Source organism: Musca autumnalis, unplaced genomic scaffold, assembly GCF_047663935.1.
Source record: "Musca autumnalis isolate F117 unplaced genomic scaffold, ASM4766393v1 scaffold_4, whole genome shotgun sequence".
NCBI lineage: Eukaryota > Metazoa > Arthropoda > Insecta > Diptera > Muscidae > Musca > Musca autumnalis.
The window spans coordinates 133,200,006-133,216,546 of NW_027411977.1; the positions used below are offsets into that span (position 1 = coordinate 133,200,006).

At 36.7% G+C, this 16,541-nt stretch overlaps 1 protein-coding gene and 1 long non-coding RNA gene across 2 annotated transcripts in view; both read left to right on the forward strand.

The window, feature by feature from the left end:
* LOC141402516 (capon-like protein) overlaps positions 1-16,541 on the forward strand; it is a 562,845-nt gene that overhangs the window by 193,040 nt on the left and 353,264 nt on the right.
* The window catches only part of LOC141402521 (uncharacterized), a 61,973-nt gene continuing 51,782 nt past the window's right edge, over positions 6,351-16,541 (forward strand). The window contains exon 1 of the long non-coding RNA XR_012412646.1: positions 6,351-6,485. This is a non-coding gene — a long non-coding RNA (uncharacterized lncRNA). The remainder of the gene's footprint in view (positions 6,486-16,541) is intronic.

The following is a 16,541-nucleotide window of genomic DNA, read 5'->3' on the forward strand; positions in this document are numbered from 1 at the left end:
GGTCCTCTTTACAGTGATATTATGTTTTTCGAGGACAAGTTCATGCTTCCTGGAATACTGGTCCAAAAGTTATACAATGACCCACTGAAATGACTAGTGGGCGCCATATCTATCGAAAAGATATTACTCCCAAAATAAGATCCACTTTCATAATGGACTATGTCGGTCCATTCCTTCAAGTACAACTTTAATCCTAATCCACATTTTTGTCTGTAAGTTCAAATGTTCAAAAAGGGCCACAACATGCTGAAAAGACCCTCAATACATTCGATCTGTCCGTAGATGAAAGTTTTAATTCACTTAGGCTGAGGTTATATCTCTGTCGGCAAAGCCGACTGATGCTTTTTTACTTGTTTAGTGGCAAGTTAGTGAAATGTTTACCGAATTTAAATCGGTTGGGAGTTAAATATAGTGTGGGTGGGATACCCCAGGGATTCGTTCTTGGGCCACTGCTTTTTACGATGTTTATCAACGATATTACTTCAAGCATAGGTAACTTTTGTTCAGCTTACCCTTTTGCTGATGACGTTCAACTATTGTTCGCTGGAGATTTTGCAAATATGGATCTATTGCAGTCTAAAGTTGATTATACGCTTGAGCTAGTACGTAGTTAGATGAATATTAATATGTTGAGTGTAAATCCATCCAAAACTATAGCATTATTATTTTCTTCTCACCCTAACGTTCTAGATCTTAGATACGATGGAGTTTCAATAGAATTTGTTAGTGTTTTAGAGATCCTAGGTGTCCTTGTTGATGATAAATTGACATTTTCTTCGCACATCGATCGAGTGGTTTCACGCACGAATATTGCGTTGCGAAGGCTCTACAACTGCGATCTTACTCTTCCGAAGCATGTGAAAAAAATGGTTCATGCACTTGTTCTACCAAATATTATCTATTGTCTGGAAGCGTATTCTGCGGCTGACATGCAGGATATAAGGAGAGTTCAGACGGTATTCAACAGCGCCGTTAGATACGTGTATTCAGCTGGTTTTTTTCACATTTCTCCCTTCGTTGAGCGTATCTTTGCTGCTCCTATCATAAGTTCATAGATCTTAGATGTTTATTAATGATTTATAAAGTCTGCAAGTCTCAATGCGCTTTGTTCTTGGCATGCACTTTTAAATTTTCTCGCTCTTCTAGAAATACAAATTTGTATATACCTCGTTTGGTCCTGGATATGGACAGATCATTCCTAGTTAGAGTTTGTCGTTCATTTAACGTTCAACTAACATTTGCATGTAACGCCTTTCGCGTTTCGCTATAAGCTACTTTCCGAATTTGGTAATTAAAAGCTAATATATTTCTAATATTATCCAATGTAATCTGTGAGAGCATAGCTCGGTAGATGAAATAAATAAATAAGGGCCAGATAATTTCTCTTTTAAAAAATATATATTTCTAGGAGTAGTGGCTATAAAAATGTTTTTTATTGAATCCTACTTATGTCCTAATAAATATTTAATAAATTTTTTACAACCTCTTATATGAGGTATTTTTGGAGTAGTTACTTTTTAAAAGAGATATTTCTAAGTGTAATGGCTATTGAAATATTTTTTTATTTAATCCTACTTATGTCCCAATAAATGTTTAATCAATTTTTTACAGCCTCTTATATGAGATATTTTTGGAGTAGTTCTCTTCTAAGAAGTAATATGAAATGTACGTAGTGATTTATATTTGCTTAAATTTATTTTATAAGCTTAATGTTTTAATATATTTTATAATCGAAGCATAGTGCACTAGACTTTTTGGCCACAAGGCTTTTTTAATACAAAATAAATCGCAAATTAAATTAAACTAAAAAGCGCCATTTCTTTAAGAAAACACAAACACTGATTTATTCACTCACTTTACCGTCTTTACTCAACGATGGTAATTAAAAAACTGAAGAAAAAAGAACAAGATAATTCATACAATTTTTTCTTTTCCTCTTCGCTTGTTACGTTGGTTAAACACAATAAAACAAGAAACACACGTGTTTGACGCATACATGCCACCAAAGCCCCCTTCTTCGCTTCTACGGCCTCCTTATTATAAAACAGCATATATTTTTCTGCGTGTATGTCTGTTTGTATGTGCGAATGTGTATATGCGAGTCGGATGAAGGATGCTCTAGAACAGTTTATGCAGCAGCAAGTTGAGTTGAAATTCAGACCGCGAAGTTGAAATTTACCGCCAGTAATGTAAAGATTAACTGAATAAAGTGAAGCTGTGTGCTTAGTAGAGTTAAGCTATGTGCTTAGTAAAGAAGTAAAGTCTTGCGTGAATATGTAAGTGAATTATATCAATGAAGCACTGTCGAATCGTTATCCAAACGAACCCTAGTTTTATTTGGTACGAAACGTATAGGGGAATACAACAATGTCTACACGGAGTTAAATTAAAACTAATTCCGCTACTATATAATAGACTTATCGATTAGCTTTCTTCTATTGTACAAAGCTACCTTTTGCATTCTTCTTTATTACCGCCAACTAAATTATAACTCTTCTCTTTCTTTTTAGGTAATTTAAATACTCACGTGCATATTATCTTTATGTGGATTATGTTTTATTGGTAAGTTATGGCTAACCATTAAGTGTCCAATTAAAATAATTCTGTTAACAACCACACCTCAGCATGTGGACGATCACATTTTCAATTTCGATGAAAAAATAAAATATCTAATCTCTTTTGCTTGTTGATACAACAACCAACTAACCAAATTGAGTTGTTTGAGTTTGATAAACAAACAACAACTTTCTTAACACAATTGCCAGTTTCAGTTACAAAATATTCATTAAATCCTGAAATCAAGTTCAATATCAAGCTACAACGACAACAACTAGGCTAACAATGTTGATGTGTCTCTAACAATGACATTTAACATACTTCAAGCAGTTACAATGCAATTGTGAGTAAATAGCAACGGATGATGATGATGCTGATGATTTGGTTGTTGGTATTGCAATTGAATTTGAAATAAATGCAGCTGGCAGAGCAAACATTATTGTCATTATCATCGACATCATCATAACATAGCACATGCCTTTCATAGAAACAAGAAACTTGTCTTGGCCAAATTCAACTGGTACATAGATCAAATTGGCACTATGGATATGGATGGACCAATCCCCGTTTCTGTCTCCCTCTCCGCTGTTCGCTTTCTCAACACAAAAATTTGTTCATGAATGAAGCCAATAACTGCCATTAACCAGTGGGGTTGGCAATAACGCACAATTTAACAACAGAGTCAATTGTATAGCAGCCATGTTGGCTGGCATGCATAACCACAATTTTAGTGAAGCACTCTCGGTTCACCTTATTAAGTTATAATGAGTACGAAATATACGGAAAACTTGTCGTCCAACCACCAAACAACCGATCACCCGATATGTGTTACCGTACATAGAAATATGTTAGATTGGCCTAGACGCACACACAATGTGCGCACATGTGCCTGTGAAAAAGCTTTTTTGCCACACAATGAATAATTTTCAAACCTGGAAATAATGTCTTTTTTTTGGTACAAAAAATTTCTACGAATTTAGCTGTGAAAATTTCGCCTAAGCCTAACTGGAGTTAAATGTGATTATCTTAATTTATGTTTAATGTCATTCAAATTCATGTCATATATGCAGAGCCGAGCAGACATGCCTGGGGTAGTTAGTCAGTCAGTCGGTATGCCTGTGGTTTATGAATGATGTTCCATCACTTTATGGTCATAACCAAATGAGAGGATATACACTTAAACGGCAATTTTGTGGAAAGTTAAAATACTCATCAATTTAAATTTTTGGTATTTTGCAAAAAATTAGATTTTGTTTTTAAGTGCTTCTCAAAATGCTTTAAATGTTTACAATATGTTTTTGTTTGTTATAAAATGTTGAGGACAAGGATTAGATACTTGAAAAATATATATTTGGTCAAACCCACTGTCGAAATCATGTCCAACTTTTTGGCAGCTAATAATACTGTGTGACATTAAGGTGTTGATATGATGTCCTAACCTTTTCTGTGGGACAGTAATGCTGGAATGTAAGAATATTTATCCAAGTGAATAGTTGTATTTACTTTTATATTTAGGGCTGGGGTAATATATGACGATATGGAAGATACCAAGGGACGGTCTTGATCGGTTTTTGAAATGTCTAAGTCTTATATGCAAGGGTAGGGTAGTAATTAAAATACTTAGCTCCAACGCGCCGTCAAGGCATATTCGTTGGAAGAGTAAAGCTGTGGATGGGTATAATTCTACTAAAGAAAGAAAGGGTTTTTATAGACCCTTTACGAAAGAAACTGTGTTTTTAGACCCTTCCTATATATCCTAATTATACCCTCCACCATAATACTATGTAGGGTATAATTAAATTTGTCATTTCGTTTGTAACAGATCAAATAATCATCGGAGGCCCTATAAAGTATATGTATTCTTGATCAGCGTAATATTCTAAGTCGATATAACCGTTTCCGCTTGTCCGTCTATTGAAATCAAGATACAGTACGCAATTTTTAAGATAGAGCTTTGTAATTTGGTATAGATGTTTCTATTACTCCTATGATGTTTGGTATTGCAAATGGGCTATATCGGTCCACGTTTTGATATAGCCCCCATAGAACGGTACCAGGTTTTAGCCTCTTTATCTAACCGAAATGGCTGAAATGTTGTACTTAGTCTTCGTGGGGGGTATACAACTTTCCCCCAGAAATTTGTCTTTATTTGGGGTATTAAACGTTCCATATGACATTTGTCGGTATAGGTCTATGTTTTCGTATGGCCTCCATAGAACGGTACCTCCTGATTTTCGGTATTTTGAAGGTGGTGGCCTCAATATTCCTCAGAAATTGCTGAAATTCTGTATTTAGTCTTCGTTGGAGGTATTAAACTTTCCCCCAGAAACTTGTTGGTACATGTCCACGCCTTAGTATAGCCCCCATAGAACGGTACCACCCGATTTTCGGTATTTTAGCACCCATTATCACACAGAAATGGCTGAAATTTGGTACTTAGCCTTAATTGGGGGTATAAAACTTTCTCCCAATTTGTCGGTATAGGTCCACGTCATATAGCCCCGATAAAACGGTACCTCCCGATTTTCGGTATTTCGAAGGTTGTGACCACAGCAATCCGCCGAAATTTGGTATTTAGTCTTTGTTGGATGTAAAAACCTTTCTGTCAGAAATTCCTCGATATAGGTCCATGTTTCGATATAGTCCCTATAGAACGGTACCTCCCGATTTTCGTAATTCTGAAGGTTGTGACCGAAAGACTGAAATTTGTTATTTAGCCTTCCATGGGTTTATAAAATATTCCAGAAGAGAATTATCACTATTAGTTCGCGGGTTCCTGTATCGGTTTTATCAAAATATTAGAAATTTTTAATATTTCGTCATCTTGGGATCTAAAAACTTTCCGCCACAAATTTGTAGATATTGATCGACGTTTTGATATAGCCCTCATGGAACGGTGCCCCCCCGAATTTCGGTATTTTGAATATTAGCCACATTGTTTTACCGAACTTGCTGAAATTTGGTATTTAGTCTTCTTCATAAACGAAAGGAACATAAGTTTTTATTTTACTTCAATACAACTCGTGGTGGAGGGTATAACAAGTTCAGCCTAGACGAAATTAACTCGGTTCTTACTTGTGTTTTTATTCCTTCAACAGCAATGGGGCTAAGGGCGCTAACAATCTACAGAAGCGTTCGTTCGTTCTTTCTTTCTTTCTTTCTTTCTTTCTTTCTTTCTTTCTTTCAGAAAGTGTCTATAGGAAGGGTCTAAAAAATACACTTTCTTTCGGAAAGGGCCTATCTTTCAGTTTAGTAGCATTATACCCTTCCACAGGTTTACTCTTCCAACGAATATGCCTTGACGGCGCGTTGGAGCTAAGTAATTTAATTACTACCCTACCCTTGCATATAAGACTTAGACATTTCAAAAACCGACCGTCCCTTGGTATCTTCTATATCGTCGTATGTTACCCCAGCCCTAAATCTAAAAGTAAATACAACTATTCACGTGGATAAATATTCTTACTTTCATATATTTAACACTGTCGCACACCCTCTCTTTACGACACCCTGTGTCAACGTTTTTCTTGGTTCAATAAATCAATAAAAATTGTTTGTTCATGCATTTCGCGCTATCCGTTTATACACGCTGAATCGAGTACGAGTCCTTATATGTCATGGCAAATGGCAATACTCAGAAGACACTCTTTCGACGTTGCTTCGTATCGTTCCTTTTATAACGTTTTGCATATTTTCCTTTATTGCGAATTTACCCTTAACAGTCATGAAGGACCCTTGAAATGAAGTGATTCTGAGAAGAGAAAAGAAATGAAATGGAAAACAAGTTAAAAGTAAACAGAATCGTAACTATTTATTGTTGGCTGGTACAGTTCAAGTGTGAGAATTTGTCAGAAGCAGAAAACGAGTAAAATAAAAGACATTCAGATCGGTGTTAAAATCGCATATTTAAATAATAAAATCTTGAATTTGTAAGTTTATTTTTAACGCATATGTTATGCTTATTCAGTTTATAAATTACATCCGTTATCTATCAGTTGGTCCTATTTTAAATGCCACTGATTACATTTAAATTGGTACATTTCCTACATACACACGAGTATTTATGTTTGTATTGTGTGTGTGTTCGATGAAACTGAGTTTCTCTTCACATGCCAAAGGCAAAACTTCTGCAAAATATTTATTTTACATCATAAATTATGGTCATAAATATCAGTCACCATTGAAATATATATCTATTATGCTGAAGGAATGTAAACGCCAGAGATCTGAAAAGGCTAAGAGAACATGAAGATGAAAAAAAAACGATGTAAAGTGTAATTTTCACATGAAAAATGCATTTTAAACACGCAGTTTCAAGGCATGCGGACACAGATACACACACTCACATGTTGGTTGACACTTATGTACGTATTTTAGCAAGCTGTCATTCAACCAACATACTCTGCCTGTGAATTTCATTCCAATTGAGATAACACACGGAAGATTGATGAGAAGTCCAGCAGCTGAAGCATCATATGGTAAGAGACAAAAGAACCATCTCATCCAGGCAAACCAAATAACCGACCAACCAACCAACCCATTCTTTTAAGCAAAATGAAAGCTACATTATTTTTTCATATTTCTTAAAATTGGGAGGTAAAAAAGATACCCTCTTATACACAACGTATCACAGAACCACGGACACTGCACAAGAATTTGGTGGCTTTAAAAAACTGTCAGCGACAATGTCACTGTGGATGGTTGGATGAGTAAGCGCAGGCCAATGTCAGAAGTTCCGTGATGTGTTTTGCCAATTGCGATAAAATGCGTAATGGAAAATTTAATAAATCGGTAGAAATGGACTAAATTTCGGCTGGCTTTATAGATTCTTCAACAAAATCAGTATTTTTTACCAATTGCAATAGCATCGCAATGGCTAAAACGAATTATAATAATGCCGCTATTTTAAGGAAATTTTGGATAAGGAAACTAATCAATAGATTAGAAGTATGTCTAAAACCTTCAAAGTACCTCAGACAATATATGCAACTACAAAAATGGAGTATGAATTCTGGGGGTTTTCGACACTCGCAATAAGATTTATTTAAAATACAAGACCGATATTTCATTTAAATGATGTGTACTGTAACTGGTTATCTAGTATATTGTATATTCCCAACGAAGACTATATACGAATTTTACCCATTTCTGTTGGATAGCTCGGCTAAAACTTTGAAAATAACGAAAATCGTGAGGTACATCCTATGGGAGCTACCACAGGTTGACATAAATTTAAGGGCCACAATGTAGCCCTATACGGTGCTCTTGAACCAAATTTAAATGGCAGGTGTTTACAATTGGGAAGTTTTTGCGGATTGTGAAACAACAATATTCATAGATAAGAAAAATTAAAATAAAAATCGCTGCAGCGCTTTTTAAGTAAATCGCGATTCAAGTTGGCGTTTTTAGGTTTTCACGATTCTGCTTCGAAACCGCAAGTCTTACCGATGTTGTGGATATGAAAATTCTCTACTTTTTGACTTTTATGATATCTTCGTAGTTTTACCGTTATTGAGACATAGAAGTTCAAATTAGGACAAGATATCATAAAAGACAGTCTTGTAGAGAATGTTCATATCTACAACATTATCTTTAGTCACATAGGACATGCGGTCTCCAAGCAAAATCGTGAAAACCTAAAAAAAACCCTTAAAAAGTGCTCTGGCAATTTTTTTTTTTCATCTATGAACATTGTAGTTCCTGAATCCGCAAAATCACCTACCATTTAAATTTGGTTCAAGAGTACCGTGCCTAAAGATACCCAAATTTCAGTTATTTCGGTAAGATAATGTGGCTAAAACCATAAAAATGCTATAATGTGGGAGGGCTACATCAAAACCTGGACTTACACGGTCAAATTTCTGGGAGAAAAAATTGTAGCCTCAAAAGTAAGGTTATGTGGTTAAATCAAAATACCGAAAAACAAAAAACGCGGACCTGTACTGATAATTCTCTATTATAACGTCTGTATCATAACGTAAATCTATTCTGAAAAATTTCTGAGGGAAAGTTTTGTTGCCCCCAAAGAAGACAAAACACCAAATTTCAGCCATTTCTGTAAGTTAATGTGGCTAAAGCTTCGAAATGCCGAAATCTGGAAGTTCCGTTCTATGGGGGCTATATCAAAACGCGGAACTGTACTGACAAACTTCTGGGGAAAAGTTCTATCATCAAAGAAGACTTAATACCAAATTTCATCCATATAATAAATAATTGTTCCGCAAACATCCCAGACGGGACAGGTGAGACTTCTCTCATATCAATGAGTGCACCCCGATTCATATTAGCTCAATAATATGGGACCTACTGTTTATCGCCGAGTCCGAACGGCGTGTCTTACGACACCACTTTATAGAGAAGTTTTACATGGCTGAAATACTCAGGAAATGTCGCCAACATTACTGAGGGGTATTTTGCCACCGTTGAAAATTATGATGTTGCTTGGTCGGGGAATCGAACACACGACCTTCTGCGTGCAAGGCGGGTGTGCATACCATTGCACCACGGTGGCACCCAAATTTCATCCATGTAGGTAAGATAAAGTTGCTAAAACCTTCAAAATGCCGAAATTCGGAAGGTATTGTCCTATAGGGGCTATATAAAAATGTGGACCTATTCTAACCAGTTTCTGGGGGTAAATTTTTGTAGCACCCAAAGAAGGCCAAATACCAAATTGCAGTAATTTTGGTGGGGTAATGAATCTAAAACCTTCAAAATGCCAAAAATAGGGAGGTACCGCTCTATGGGGACTATATCAAAACGTGAAGCTATACTAAAAATTTTGTAGCACCCAAAGAAGGCCAAATTCCAAATTTCAGTCATTTTGATGTGATAATATCGAAAATCTGAAGGTTCTGTTCTATGGGGGCTATATCCTCACAGAAGACTAAATACCAAATTTTATCCATGGTTAGGTTAGATAATGTTGCTTAAACCTTCAAAGTGCCGAAATTCTAAAGGTACAAAATTATAAAGCTCTATCTTATGCGTGCTGTATCATGATTTCAACAGACGGACGGAGGGGCAGAATGACGGATATGGTTATATCGACTAAGAACTTTATGCTGATCAAGAATATATTCGTTATAGGGTGTCTAACGAATATTTCGTTACAAACGGAATATTTCATATTTGTAAGGGGGATCTACCAGAAGGAATGGACACGGCAGAGTCCAATTTGGAACTAGATTTAAATGAAGGTGTCACATAATTCGGTAGTTATCGTGCCCGCAACAAATATCGTTGTAATCAGAAACGGAAAAATTTTCGAAACGGTCCTCAAACAGCCCTTAAACTGCACTTAAGCGATGTTGACCTTTTGGGAGGGAGGTGCCAGAAGTAGTTGTTCGATATAGTCCAACTTTGAACCTTCGAACCAATGTAAGTCTTTTCAATAGTTATAGTACCCACCAGCGATTTTAGTTGATAACCGTGGAATTTGTTAGAGCTTGCGGGCAATTATATCTGGCAATCGAACTACAACGCTTGTCATTTAGCTGGTTATTGCTGTAGCAATGCAAGTATGTTCGTCGTATATGTTTTTCAGTTATCTGGTTCTGGTACATCTGCGTACATAAAAAAATCAGATGAGAGGGATTAGCTGGGCATTTAAACCAATGCAGCGTGACCTGTGGTTCCAATCCACTTGCAGGGCATGGGTACCGTGCCATCGATTCGGCGAGTTAGCGTTTGCCTTGGCCGCTGATGTTCTTCTGCAGACCTGGATGGGTCTTCGGCATTCATACTGTACCTATGTACTGCCTGCGCAACTGTATCAGTTTGAATGCTATTGATGGCTACCTGATCTAGATGTTCTCGCGTTTGCCTTTGGACTTCTCCCTTAAGATCATGAAGATCTTTTACTGACGTGCCAGGGGAAGTCTGTCAACTAAATTGTGGCAGGGATGCTTACGGCGGTATCATCCAAATAGGTAGTGCATCGACAACATCTTGTTGTGCTGATGCATCGGTAAAATCTTCGTCTCCTGGTGAATATGGTCCACTGGTGTCATGAGGGGACACCCTTTTGCAGTCTTCAGGGTGGCATTCCGGCAGCTTTAAATATTCTTCCATTGGATATAAATATTCTTCCATTGCATAACATTTGCATACCACACGGGCACCGTATGACTTACTACAGACTGGCTTATTGCATTGTAAAACGTTAACAAGGTTTCTTTGACAGCATACATGTGATCCTGTAGCAAATAGATGTGGCTTTTGCGGACGACTTTATGTTACAGCCAATATGTTTTGGTGTAACATAAATATGTTCAGGGGGTGGGGGCCTTATTTCCGCCGTTCATATTGTGAACAGTGTGGCTGTGGATTGAGCGGGGGGATATTTTAATATTTGTCAGATGAAAAAACTACACTAAGTCACCTATATAGACATTTAACCTATCACATATTATACGACCGAGAGGGTGTAGGATTTTAGAAAGGTAGAGGTTAAACAGTTCCCGAGATAAAACACCACCACGTGAAACATGTAGTTCACCCAACGGGTCTCAGATTTTTATTTCTGATTTTCACAAACGATTGGGATCCATAAATATAGTTCATTATCCAACGTTGCAACCATGACTGGAGGAAGTCATCTATATGTGCTCGAACAGCTTGGCATCGAAAGTCTGTAGTAGCGGGACAACCCTGTAAATTTTCCAGTCTTCTGGTAAAGTATGTTGAAAGTAACAGCATTTCCATCATCCGTCTTTCCCGTTCCTCACAATTTACTTAATCCTGTACTGTCACTTTTTGTGCTTTTAGTCGCCTAATAGACTGTTAACTTGCTCTTGGATCTGCCGGTATGCCGAAGCTCATCACGCTTATTTGCTAGTCCCGCCGCCTCTGCTGGTAAATTTGGTCAAATTTCGGGTATTCGTCCAGCAGATGTGTTGCGAGCGGCTGCAGCTGTGATTATGTTCCGGAGAACTCTCAGAGCTAACCGAGGATCTGAGAGAATGGACAGCACTTTGCAGCGGAACATTTGCCATCAGAAAAATACGGCGGTTAGAGGTTATGAAGGTGGGTGGTCTATTAACGGAGACTATGATATGAAAGTGGTCTGAGGCAAGTAAAATGACGGTTTGCCAGGACACATCGCAATGGTGATGTCTGGGGAGCTGTTGCAATCACCTCTTATCCTTGTGGGAGCACCCTCGTTCACTGTGGAAAATGCGGAGTTATTAATTTTTGCTCGCCCAGCGCGGTACCCTTCTGGCCATTGCCTAGGATGGAATGACAGGGCTGATGATGAACATTGAAGTTCCCTAGCACTAGATGGTTATTGCTTTCCAATAGCGAACTAACATTGGGCATATCTCTACCTCGACAGCTACACGTTTTACTGTCATAAATCCTATTCGGCAAGCTTCAAAACGTGATCAATGTGCAAATCATAAAAAACCAAGTAACAAATGTCAGTCAGCTGTGGCGATAGAGATATACCCTCAGTCTCGAACCTAAAGAAAAGAAGCAAATACAAGACTTCTGACGCCTATAGATATACCCTCAGCCTTTTGAAGTCTAAAGCTTTTTTTAGTTTTTGGGTCATTATCTCAGGAAGTATGGATTTGCCCGCATTGGGGTGCATACAAAACATGACAACGATCACAGAGGAGTCCTTAAACTGCAAACTTGTATGGGAGGTACCCGAAAGAGTGGTTTGATGTAGACAATATTCGAAAATAACAGGCTGTAAGAAATAATACGATGTACAACATTTGGACCAAATTAATTTCTTCCTTCGAGGTTATCTTACGTACTACCCAATTTAGTTGGTACTAGCAGGCTTTTTTGGAGATTTTGGGTCATTATCTCAAGAAGTTTGACATTTGCACCAAAAAAAAAAAAAAATTGCGCCGGCAAGAAAAACTTTTTGGAAAAAAATTAAAAATATCCCTGCACTTTTCCCAAAATTTGTGTGAGAGGTACCCGAAGGACGGGACCGATATAGTCCATATTCCAACCTGATGACTAGATGAAATAATACAATGTGCAAAGTTTTGACCAATCAGCAACTTCCACCTGGAGTTATCGTGCGGATTTGCCTTGTAGCTGTTAGGGTTTCTTGGAGTTTTTAGGACATTATCTCAGGAAGTATGTTCTTGCCCCCGAGGAAATTGTACCGTCGTAAAGTGTGGTGCAAAAAAATCAAAACGATCTAAGATCTCTTCTCTTAAATTGTATTTTTTCCCGAATTTTGCATAGTTATGGTCAATTCGGTTACTCCCTTCCCAATTTAATAGTAAAAATTTTTAACTTCTGATGGGGATGTTCTGGAAAGAGTGCACCGATATGGTCCTTCTTCGAACTAAAACTAAGTTTTGATAAAATATTACGAATGTCATAATTTAGACCCGATCGGTTGCTTCGTTTGAGAGTTATTGTGTGCACCAGCCAGACAGACGGACATTGCTCAATCGACTCCAATATCTATAAAAAAGATTTCGCCCAAACATACTTGGGGTTTAAACCCATTACATAGTTCGATGAGGCACATATTTGGTCGTATCAAAGTGTATATACCATCTTTAGCCTAAAGGCTGAGGGTATAAACATATCGCTCATTTACTCAAAGAGCGACATAACTCAAAAAACGCATTATCTGAGTTAGCAATTTCTATTGTTTCTACGACTTCTATTTTATCTTGTGTCAAATTTTTATATTGATATCTCTAAAACTCACCGAGTAACAGATCAATTACTACGTGTTTGGCGTAATTCAACAAAATAGTTTTTTGGTCATATGAAGCACTAAAACTCTTCAAATCATACTCGATATTGCACAGAAATTTAGCACTGATATTTGGCTAGCTGTTTGCAAAATATGGTCCAAGTAGTTATTTTATTTATTGTGTTATAATATGTTTAAATTGTGAAGTCAAATTTCAATCACCAACTTAAAACGTGTTTTGCTCGAAACTGTATTTTTTGACATGTGTCACCTTTTGAGTAAATGAGCGATATGTACTTTTCTTACCAATTGTCTGGCTAGGTTATAGCAGCATAAGTGTCAATGTGCTACACAAAAGTCATCAATCATTTCGTTGTCCATCACCTGAGGAAAGAAGTAAGTATACAAAAATATTGCCATAATAGAGAAAAAAGAAATTTTTATATAAAATATGTTTACAGACATACAGACATACGCAATTAATGGAATTGCAAAGTGAAAACTCATGTTAATCTAAGAAAAGAAGACGACGAAAAAGCCATTGTAAAATTTATTTTTATTGTCAGGTTTGAAATCAGCATTCTCTGAATTTTCTTTTATTTTTTTTTTGCTGCCACCATAAATGGTAACTAATGTTGATCATCTCTTCGGAAATCATTAAAAACACATTTGATTTGTTGAAATATTTGCAAAATGCAGTTTGTCGCAGAAATGAAGGTTGGAAGAAAAATCAGCAGAGGAAAAAGTGATAGCTTTGAAAGAGTGGTTTTAATTTGTTTTTCCAAATTGCAACGTTATAGTAAAAACCTTCACAAACTTGATCAATTTGATGTGATTAATTTTATTTTAAGGTAAAGGATTATTTTTAAGATTAGGTATATTAATATATCTATATCTACCTACATACATATGTTTACAAGTGATCTCACAAACATTCCCGTGTTTGATTTTCGGTTGATAATTATTTCCTTAGACCATAAAGTTATAGACATTTGTTAGAAATTAACATAATTTGTTTTTTTGTTTCTTGTGAAGTACAATACAATGTAATACACAATTACATCTTTGATTGAGTGGCTGCATAAATAATTAACTGAACACTTTGTGAATTTTGCAAAATAATTTAACAATTTTTTCACAAAAATTCCTTTGAAATAACTCCGCTTCATTAGTTGTTGGCGGTGGTATAAGCCTCCCTATATTATTGTTGTTGTTGTGCAAACACAATTGGAAAAGTCGCTGTCTGTTGCAATGGAACCAACCAATGATGTGAACCCCCCAACTACATATTTTCAAAGGTACGCATGCATATCTGTGTAATTGACACAGAAAATTTATTCCGTACTTCATGTCGGCCGGGTTGTCTGTTGTCTATCCATTGGTCTTGTTATCGATCCATTGTTTCGTTGTATTTGCTTTCAATTGGATTGGAGGTTGCATTAGCAACGTTCGTCGTTCGTTACCTTCGTTATTTACAACAGTGTGATGGCAAAGTTATGTCAGTGTATTGTGTGATGCAATATAATCGTTGGCAAATTTGTGTTTAATTGAGCGCAAATAAGTCTGCGCCATCATCACATGGAGTGCTGAAGTTCTAGCCAGTTCAACAATTACAGCATCACTCCCGCAGCTATTTCACATCATTATTCCAATTTGAAGAATTCGCAGGGTTTGGCATTTGATGGCTACCATCAAAATTTATTGCCAATTTTGAAAAATGCAACTGGCTGTAAACCATTTGAAAATTGTTTAACTTTAATTTTGAATTTATGGTGGCATTTTGGGAAATGAAAATGCTCAGGAAGTTAGTGCAGAACATTAAATTTGAAAAAGGAGATAAGGTGAAATATTGAAATGAAACCAAATCATGGCAACAGATAATTGAAAAAAAGTTAATTGCCAGTTCATTGTTGTGGCTAAAAACTATTTCCAAAAAATTGTGAAAATTGGATTGGATTGGGAGCCTCATTTCACACTGCCAGTGGATATATCGGGGGAATATTTTCATACTCCTCAGATGGAAGAACTGTACAAAGTCAGCTGTGTAAACATTTAGCCTGTCACATATGTTATCGATAGACAGCGGAATTTTATGCAACCCCTATTTTTGGTCCGATTTATGTCAAATTTTGGGACTGGGCATATTTTTGGCAACATATGCAACAAATATTTCAATAATAGGTACAAAAATGTTTGTTTGTACAATTTTTCTGTTTAAAATTCTCTTTAGACAAATCAATAAAATAGAGAAATGTATAACCATAGCCACAACCTTCAAAATACCGAAAATCGGGAGGTATCGTTCTATGGGGGCTATATGAAGGCCTGAACCTAAAGCGAGATATTTTAGGTGGAAAGTTTTTTGCTCCCAAGGAAGACTTAATACCAAATTTCAGCCATTTCGGATGAATATTGTGGGCACAACCTTCAAAATACCGATCGGGAGGTTTCGTTCTATGGGGGCTATATTATGGCCTGATCCTAAACCGACATATTTTAGGTGGAAAGTTTTTTGCTCCCAAGGAAGACTTTATACCAAATTTCAGCCATTTCGGATGAATATTGAGGGCACAACCTTCAAAATACCGAAAATCGGGAGGTACCATTCTATGGGGGCTATATGAAGACGTGGACCTGTGCCGACAAATTTCAGGTGGAATGTTTTATACCCCCAACGAAGACTAAATACCAATTTTCAGTCATTTCGGTGGGATTTTGAGGCTACTAACGAAGACCTATTTCCAAATTCCAGTCATTTCGGTGGGATATTTAGACCTTGAATATATTTTTGCATTTGCTCATTTTATGCATATATCTAAAAATATGTCAAAATAGGCACGATATGCAAAATATGCAAAAATTTCTGATTAATTATTTTGTAATAAAACGTGTATTGTCTAATCAGATTTTCTCTACGACCATCCTAACCATATATGCATTTGCATACGATTTCGCTGTCTAGTTATCGAGGATCATATCCGACGCCAAGATCGTAAAATCATTCACATACATTACGATCTATATGCCGTATGGAGGTTCTAGGTTAAACCTTCTTATATATAAATTTTACAAACGAGCACACACAGTTGTTTATCCGACGTTGCAAACTCGGCTGGAGGGAAGTTGTCTCTTTATTCTCCAACATCTTAGTATGGTTGCCTCTAGAATACTTGCTACTGTGCGACATGTGGGGGATCGGTCTTTACGATTTGCTAGCATTCTTCAGTAGCGCTACTAACCTGCCAATTTTCAAGGCTTCTGGTGCAATATGTGTGGCTTAAGATAAATTAAGGACACTTGTTAAATA